The following is a 9,702-nucleotide window of genomic DNA, read 5'->3' as shown; positions in this document are numbered from 1 at the left end:
AACAATGTCATACATTCACCCCAGTACAAGGATCGGGCCTAAATCCATCATTTTTTTGCACTCCACACCACCCTGGGTTAGACACTGGCTATATGCAAATCAGCTCTGACCCTGTGCCTCATGGGAACAGTCCAGTCCGAACTACCAAGCAATGTCTTTCCCAGACCGGAATCAAGCATTCAAGGACCGGTTTCTGGCTATCAGCCTTCATCAGCCTGGATAGCTTGACTCCAATGGTGTGGAGAGCCTGGGACTCACGTCTGAGCATACCCAGCCCACTCGGGGTAAAAATTTCAAAAAACACAGTTGATGGACAGAATGTAGAACAATGTCATACATTCACCCCAGTACAAGGATCTGGGCCTAAATCCATCATTTTTTTGCACTCCACACCACCCTGGGTTAGACACTGGCTATATGCAAATCAGCTCTGACCCTGTGCCTCATGGGAACAGTCCAGTCCGAACTACCAAGCCATGTCTTTCCCAGACCGGAATCAAGCATCCAAGGACCGGTTTCTGGCTATCAGCCTTCATCAGCCTGGATAGCTTGACTCCAGTGGTGTGGAGAGCCTGGGACTCACGTCTGAGCATACCCAGCCCACTCGGGGTGAAAATTTCAAAAAACACAGTTGATGGACAGAATGTAGAACAATGTCATACATTCACCCCGGTACAAGGATCTGGGCCTAAATCCATCATTTTTTTGCACTCCACACCACCCTGGGTTAGACACTGGCTATATGCAAATCAGCTCTGACCCTGTGCCTCATGGGAACAGTCCAGTCCGAACTACCAAGCCATGTCTTTCGCAGACCGGAATCAAGCATCCAAGGACCGGTTTCTGGCTATCAGCCTTCATCAGCCTGGATAGCTTGACTCCAGTGGTGTGGAGAGGCTGGGACTCACGTCTGAGCATACCCAGCCCACTCGGGGTGAAAATTAAAAAAAACACAGTTGATGGACAGAATGTAGAACAATGTCATACATTCACCCCAGTACAAGGATCTGGGCCCAAATCCATCATTTTTCTGCACTCCACACCACCCTGGGTTAGACACTGGCTATATGCAAATCAGCTCTGATCCTGTGCCTCATGGGAACAGTCCAGTCCGAACTACCAAGCCATGTCTTTCCCAGACCAGAATCAAGCATCCAAGGACCGGTTTCTGGCTATCAGCCTTCATCAGCCTGGATAGCTTGACTCCAGTGGTGTGGAGAGCCTGGGACTCACGTCTGAGCATACCCAGCCCACTCGGGGTGAAAATTTCAAAAAACACAGTTGATGGACAGAATGTAGAACAATGTCATACATTCACCCCAGTACAAGGATCTGGGCCTAAATCCATCATTTTTTTGCACTCCACACCACCCTGGGCTAGACACTGGCTATATGCAAATCAGCTCTGACCCTGTGCCTCATGGGAACAGTCCAGTCCGAACTACCAAGCCTTGTCTTTCCCAGACCGGAATCAAGCATCCAAGGACCGGTTTCTGGCTATCAGTCTTCATCAGCCTGGATAGCTTGACTCCAGTGGTGTGGAGAGCCTGGGACTCACGTCTGAGCAGACCCAGCCCACTCGGGGTGAAAAGTTCAAAAAACACAGTTGATGGACAGAATGTAGAACAATGTCATACATTCACCCCAGTACAAGGATCGGGCCTAAATCCATCATTTTTTTGCACTCCACACCACCCTGGGTTAGACACTGGCTATATGCAAATCAGCTCTGACCCTGTGCCTCATGGGAACAGTCCAGTCCGAACTACCAAGCAATGTCTTTCCCAGACCGGAATCAAGCATCCAAGGACCGGTTTCTGGCTCTCAGCCTTCATCAGCCTGGATATCTTGACTCCAATGGTGTGGAGAGCCTGGGACTCACGTCTGAGCATACCCAGCCCACTCGGGGTAAAAATTTCAAAAAACACAGTTGATGGACAGAATGTAGAACAATGTCATACATTCACCCCAGTACAAGGATCTGGGCCTAAATCCATCATTTTTTTGCACTCCACACCACCCTGGGTTAGACACTGGCTTTATGCAAATCAGCTCTGACCCTGTGCCTCATGGGAACAGTCCAGTCCGAACTACCAAGCCATGTCTTTCCCAGACCGGAATCAAGCATCCAAGGACCGGTTTCTGGCTATCAGCCTTCATCAGCCTGGATAGCTTGACTCCAGTGGTGTGGAGAGCCTGGGACTCACGTCTGAGCATACCCAGCCCACTCGGGGTGAAAATTTCAAAAAACACAGTTGATGGACAGAATGTAGAACAATGTCATACATTCACCCCGGTACAAGGATCTGGGCCTAAATCCATCATTTTTTTGCACTCCACACCACCCTGGGTTAGACACTGGCTATATGCAAATCAGCTCTGACCCTGTGCCTCATGGGAACAGTCCAGTCCGAACTACCAAGCCATGTCTTTCGCAGACCGGAATCAAGCATCTAAGGACCGGTTTCTGGCTATCAGCCTTCATCAGCCTGGATAGCTTGACTCCAGTGGTGTGGAGAGCCTGGGACTCACGTCTGAGCATACCCAGCCCACTCGGGGTGAAAATTAAAAAAAACACAGTTGATGGACAGAATGTAGAACAATGTCATACATTCACCCCAGTACAAGGATCTGGGCCCAAATCCATCATTTTTCTGCACTCCACACCACCCTGGGTTAGACACTGGCTATATGCAAATCATCTCTGATCCTGTGCCTCATGGGAACAGTCCAGTCCGAACTACCAAGCCATGTCTTTCCCAGACCGGAATCAAGCATCCAAGGACCGGTTTCTGGCTATCAGCCTTCATCAGCCTGGATAGCTTGACTCCAGTGGTGTGGAGAGCCTGGGACTCACGTCTGAGCATACCCAGCCCACTCGGGGTGAAAATTTCAAAAAACACAGTTGATGGACAGAATGTAGAACAATGTCATACATTCACCCCAGTACAAGGATCTGGGCCTAAATCCATCATTATTTTGCACTCCACACCACCCTGGGCTAGACACTGGCTATATGCAAATCAGCTCTGACCCTGTGCCTCATGGGAACAGTCCAGTCCGAACTACCAAGCCATGTCTTTCCCAGACCGGAATCAAGCAACCAAGGACCGGTTTCTGGCTATCAGTCTTCATCAGCCTGGATAGCTTGACTCCAGTGGTGTGGAGAGCCTGGGACTAACGTCTGAGCATTCCCAGCCCACTCGGGGTGAAAATTTCAAAAAACACAGTTGATGGACAGAATGTAGAACAATGTCATACATTCACCCCAGTACAAGGATCTGGGCCTAAATCCATCATTTTTTTGCACTCCACACCACCCTGGGTTAGACACTGGCTATATGCAAATCAGCTCTGACCCTGTGCCTCATGGGAACAGTCCAGTCCCAACTACCAAGCCATGTCTTTCCCAGACCGGAATCAAGCATCCAAGGACCGGTTTCTGGCTATCAGCCTTCATCAGCCTGGATAGCTTGACTCCAGTGGTGTGGAGAGCCTGGGACTCACGTCTGAGCATTCCCAGCCCACTCGGGGTGAAAATGTCAAAAAACACAGTTGATGGACAGAATGTAGAACAATGTCATACATTCACCCCAGTACAAGGATCTGGGCCTAAATCCATCATTATTTTGCACTCCACACCACCCTGGGCTAGACACTGGCTATATGCAAATCAGCTTTGACCCTGTGCCTCATGGGAACAGTCCAGTCCGAACTACCAAGCCATGTCTTTCCCAGACCGGAACCAAGCATCCAAGGACCGGTTTCTGGCTATCAGCCTTCATCAGCCTGGATAGCTTGACTCCAGTGGTGTGTAGAGCCTGGGACTCACGTCTGAGCATTCCCAGCCCACTCGGGGTGAAAATTTCAAAAAACACAGTTGATGGACAGAATGTAGAACAATGTCATACATTCACCCCAGTACAAGGATCCGGGCCTAAATCCATCATTTCTTTGCACTCCACACCACCCTGGGTTAGACACTGGCTATATGCAAATCAGCTCTGACCCTGTGCCTCATGGGAACAGTCCAGTCCCAACTACCAAGCCATGTCTTTCCCAGACCGGAATCAAGCATCCAAGGACCGGTTTCTGGCTATCAGCCTTCATCAGCCTGGATAGCTTGACTCCAGTGGTGTGGAGAGCCTGGGACTCACGTCTGAGCATACCCAGCCCACTCGGGGTGAAAATTTCAAAAAACACAGTTGATGGACAGAATGTAGAACAATGTCATACATTCACCCCAGTACAAGGATCTGGGCCTAAATCCATCATTTTTTTGCACTCCACACCACCCTGGGTTAGACACTGGCTATATGCAAATCAGCTCTGACCCTGTGCCTCATGGGAACAGTCCAGTCCGAACTACCAAGCCATGTCTTTCCCAGACCGGAATCAAGCATCCAAGGACCGGTTTCTGGCTATCAGCCTTCATCAGCCTGGATAGCTTGACTCCAGTGGTGTGGAGAGCCTGGGACTCACGTCTGAGCATACCCAGCCCACTCGGGGTGAAAATTTCAAAAAACACAGTTGATGGACAGAATGTAGAACAATGTCATACATTCACCACAGTACAAGGATCTGGGCCTAAATCCATCATTTTTTGCACTCCACACCACCCTGGGTTAGACACTGGCTATATGCAAATCAGCTCTGACCCTGTGCCTCATGGGAACAGTCCAGTCCGAACTACCAAGCCATGTCTTTCCCAGACCGGAATCAAGCATCCAAGGACCGGTTTCTGGCTATCAGCCTTCATCAGCCTGGATAGCTTGACTCCAGTGGTGTGGAGAGCCTGGGACTCACGTCTGAGCATACCCAGCCCACTCGGGGTGAAAATTTAAAAAAACACAGGTGATGGACAGAATGTAGAACAATGTCATACATGCACCCCAGTACAAGGATCTGGGCCTAAATCCATCATTATTTTGCACTCCACACCACCCTGGGTTAGACACTGGCTATATGCAAATCAGCTCTGACCCTGTGCCTCATGGGAACAGTCCAGTCCGAACTACCAAGCCATGTCTTTCCCAGACCGGAATCAAGCATCCAAGGACCGGTTTCTGGCTATCAGCCTTCATCAGCCTGGATAGCTTGACTCCAGTGGTGTGGAGAGCCTGGGACTCACGTCTGAGCATACCCAGCCCACTCGGGGTGAACATTTCAAAAAACACAGTTGATGGACAGAATGTAGAACAATGTCATACATTCACCCCAGTACAAGGATCTGGGCCTAAATCCATCATTTTTTTGCACTCCACACCACCCTGGGTTAGACACTGGCTATATGCAAATCAGCTCTGACCCTGTGCCTCATGGGAACAGTCCAGTCCGAACTACCAAGCCATGTCTTTCCCAGACCAGAATCAAGCATCCAAGGACCGGTTTCTGGCTATCAGCCTTCATCAGCCTGGATAGCTTGACTCCAGTGGTGTGGAGAGCCTGGGACTCACGTCTGAGCATACCCAGCCCACTCGGGGTGAAAATTTAAAAAAACACAGTTGATGAACAGAATGTAGAACAATGTCATACATTCACTCCAGTACAAGGATCTGGGCCTAAATCCATCATTTTTTGCACTCCACACCACCCTGGGTTAGACACTGGCTATATGCAAATCAGCTCTGACCCTGTGCCTCATGGGAACAGTCCAGTCCGAACTACCAAGCCATGTCTTTCCCAGACCGGAATCAAGCATCCCAGGACCGGTTTCTGGCTATCAGCCTTCATCAGCCTGGATAGCTTGACTCCAGTGGTGTGGAGAGCCTGGGACTCACGTCTGAGCATACCCAGCCCACTCGGGGTGAAAATTTAAAAAAACACAGTTGATGGACAGAATGTAGAACAATGTCATACATTCACCCCAGTACAAGGATCTGGGCCTAAATCCATCATTTTTTTGCACTCCACACCACCCTGGGCTAGACACTGGCTATATGCAAATCAGCTCTGACCCTGTGCCTCATGGGAACAGTCCAGTCCGAACTACCAAGCCATGTCTTTCCCAGACCGGAATCAAGCATCCAAGGACCGATTTCTGGCTATCAGCCTTCATCAGCCTGGATAGCTTGACTCCAGTGGTGTGGAGAGCCTGGGACTCACGTCTGAGCATACCCAGCCTACTCGGGGTGAAAATTTTCAAAAACACAGTTGATGGACAGAATGTAGAACAATGTCATACATACACCCCAGTAAAAGGATCTGGGCCTAAATCCATCTTTTTTTTGCACTCCACACCACCCTGGGTTAGACACTAGCTATATGCAAATCAGCTCTGACCCTGTGCCTCATGGGAACAGTCCAGTCCGAACTACCAAGCCATGTCTTTCCCAGACCGGAATCAAGCATCCAAGGACTGGTTTCTGGCTATCCGCCTTCATCAGCCTGGATAGCTTGACTCCAGTGGTGTGGAGACCCTGGGACTCACGTCTGAGCATACCCAGCCCACTCGGGGTGAAAATTTAAAAAAACTCAGTTGATGGACAGAATGTAGAACAATGTCATACATTCACCCCAGTACAAGGATCTGGGCCTAAATCCATCATTTTTTTGCACTCCACACCACCCTGGGTTAGACACTGGCTATATGCAAATCAGCTCTGACCCTGTGCCTCATGGGAACAGTCCAGTCCGAACTACCAAGCCATGTCTTTCCCAGACCGGAATCAAGCATCCAAGGACCGGTTTCTGGCTATCAGCCTTCATCAGCCTGGATAGCTTGACTCCAGTGGTGTGGAGAGCCTGGGACTCACGTCTGAGCATACCCAGCCCACTCGGGGTGAAAATTTCAAAAAACACAGTTGATGGACAGAATGTAGAACAATGTCATACATTCACCCCAGTACAAGGATCTGGGCCTAAATCCATCATTTTTTTGCACTCCACACCACCCTGGGTTAGACACTGGCTATATGCAAATCAGCTCTGACCCTGTGCCTCATGGGAACAGTCCAGTCCCAACTACCAAGCCATGTCTTTCCCAGACCGGAATCAAGCATCCAAGGACCGGTTTCTGGCTATCAGCCTTCATCAGCCTGGATAGCTTGACTCCAGTGGTGTGGAGAGCCTGGGACTCACGTCTGAGCATACCCAGCCCACTCGGGGTGAAAATTTCAAAAAACACAGTTGATGGACAGAATGTAGAACAATGTCATACATTCACCCCAGTACAAGCATCTGGGCCTAAATCCATCATTTTTTTGCACTCCACACCACCCTGGGTTAGACACTGGCTATATGCAAATCAGCTCTGACCCTGTGCCTCATGGGAACAGTCCAGTCCGAACTACCAAGCCATGTCTTTCCCAGACCGGAATCAAGCATCCAAGGACCGGTTTCTGGCTATCAGCCTTCATCAGCCTGGATAGCTTGACTCCAGTGGTGTGGAGAGCCTGGGACTCACGTCTGAGCATACCCAGCCCACTCGGGGTGAAAATTTCAAAAAACACAGTTGATGGACAGAATGTAGAACAATGTCATACATTCACCACAGTACAAGGATCTGGGCCTAAATCCATCATTTTTTGCACTCCACACCACCCTGGGTTAGGCACTGGCTATATGCAAATCAGCTCTGACCCTGTGCCTCATGGGAACAGTCCAGTCCGAACTACCAAGCCATGTCTTTCCCAGACCGGAATCAAGCATCCAAGGACCGGTTTCTGGCTATCAGCCTTCATCAGCCTGGATAGCTTGACTCCAGTGGTGTGGAGAGCCTGGGACTCACGTCTGAGCATACCCAGCCCACTCGGGGTGAAAATTTAAAAAAACACAGGTGATGGACAGAATGTAGAACAATGTCATACATGCACCCCAGTACAAGGATCTGGGCCTAAATCCATCATTATTTTGCACTCCACACCACCCTGGGTTAGACACTGGCTATATGCAAATCAGCTCTGACCCTGTGCCTCATGGGAACAGTCCAGTCCGAACTACCAAGCCATGTCTTTCCCAGACCGGAATCAAGCATCCAAGGACCGGTTTCTGGCTATCAGCCTTCATCAGCCTGGATAGCTTGACTCCAGTGGTGTGGAGAGCCTGGGACTCACGTCTGAGCATACCCAGCCCACTCGGGGTGAACATTTCAAAAAACACAGTTGATGGACAGAATGTAGAACAATGTCATACATTCACCCCAGTACAAGGATCTGGGCCTAAATCCATCATTTTTTTGCACTCCACACCACCCTGGGTTAGACACTGGCTATATGCAAATCAGCTCTGACCCTGTGCCTCATGGGAACAGTCCAGTCCGAACTACCAAGCCATGTCTTTCCCAGACCGGAATCAAGCATCCAAGGACCGGTTTCTGGCTATCAGCCTTCATCAGCCTGGATAGCTTGACTCCAGTGGTGTGGAGAGCCTGGGACTCACGTCTGAGCATACCCAGCCCACTCGGGGTGAAAATTTAAAAAAACACAGTTGATGAACAGAATGTAGAACAATGTCATACATTCACTCCAGTACAAGGATCTGGGCCTAAATCCATCATTTTTTGCACTCCACACCACCCTGGGTTAGACACTGGCTATATGCAAATCAGCTCTGACCCTGTGCCTCATGGGAACAGTCCAGTCCGAACTACCAAGCCATGTCTTTCCCAGACCGGAATCAAGCATCCCAGGACCGGTTTCTGGCTATCAGCCTTCATCAGCCTGGATAGCTTGACTCCAGTGGTGTGGAGAGCCTGGGACTCACGTCTGAGCATACCCAGCCCACTCGGGGTGAAAATTTAAAAAAACACAGTTGATGGACAGAATGTAGAACAATGTCATACATTCACCCCAGTACAAGGATCTGGGCCTAAATCCATCATTTTTTTGCACTCCACACCACCCTGGGCTAGACACTGGCTATATGCAAATCAGCTCTGACCCTGTGCCTCATGGGAACAGTCCAGTCCGAACTACCAAGCCATGTCTTTCCCAGACCGGAATCAAGCATCCAAGGACCGATTTCTGGCTATCAGCCTTCATCAGCCTGGATAGCTTGACTCCAGTGGTGTGGAGAGCCTGGGACTCACGTCTGAGCATACCCAGCCTACTCGGGGTGAAAATTTTCAAAAACACAGTTGATGGACAGAATGTAGAACAATGTCATACATACACCCCAGTAAAAGGATCTGGGCCTAAATCCATCATTTTTTTGCACTCCACACCACCCTGGGTTAGACACTAGCTATATGCAAATCAGCTCTGACCCTGTGCCTCATGGGAACAGTCCAGTCCGAACTACCAAGCCATGTCTTTCCCAGACCGGAATCAAGCATCCAAGGACTGGTTTCTGGCTATCCGCCTTCATCAGCCTGGATAGCTTGACTCCAGTGGTGTGGAGACCCTGGGACTCACGTCTGAGCATACCCAGCCCACTCGGGGTGAAAATTTAAAAAAACTCAGTTGATGGACAGAATGTAGAACAATGTCATACATTCACCCCAGTACAAGGATCTGGGCCTAAATCCATCATTTTTTTGCACTCCACACCACCCTGGGTTAGACACTGGCTATATGCAAATCAGCTCTGACCCTGTGCCTCATGGGAACAGTCCAGTCCGAACTACCAAGCCATGTCTTTCCCAGACCGGAATCAAGCATCCAAGGACCGGTTTCTGGCTATCAGCCTTCATCAGCCTGGATAGCTTGACTCCAGTGGTGTGGAGAGCCTGGGACTCACGTCTGAGCATACCCAGCCCACTCG

The sequence above is a fragment of the Lissotriton helveticus genome, chromosome 8 (genome assembly GCF_964261635.1).
Source record: "Lissotriton helveticus chromosome 8, aLisHel1.1, whole genome shotgun sequence".
In the NCBI taxonomy this organism is placed as follows: Eukaryota; Metazoa; Chordata; class Amphibia; order Caudata; family Salamandridae; genus Lissotriton; species Lissotriton helveticus.
This window is presented reverse-complemented; position numbering follows the sequence as displayed.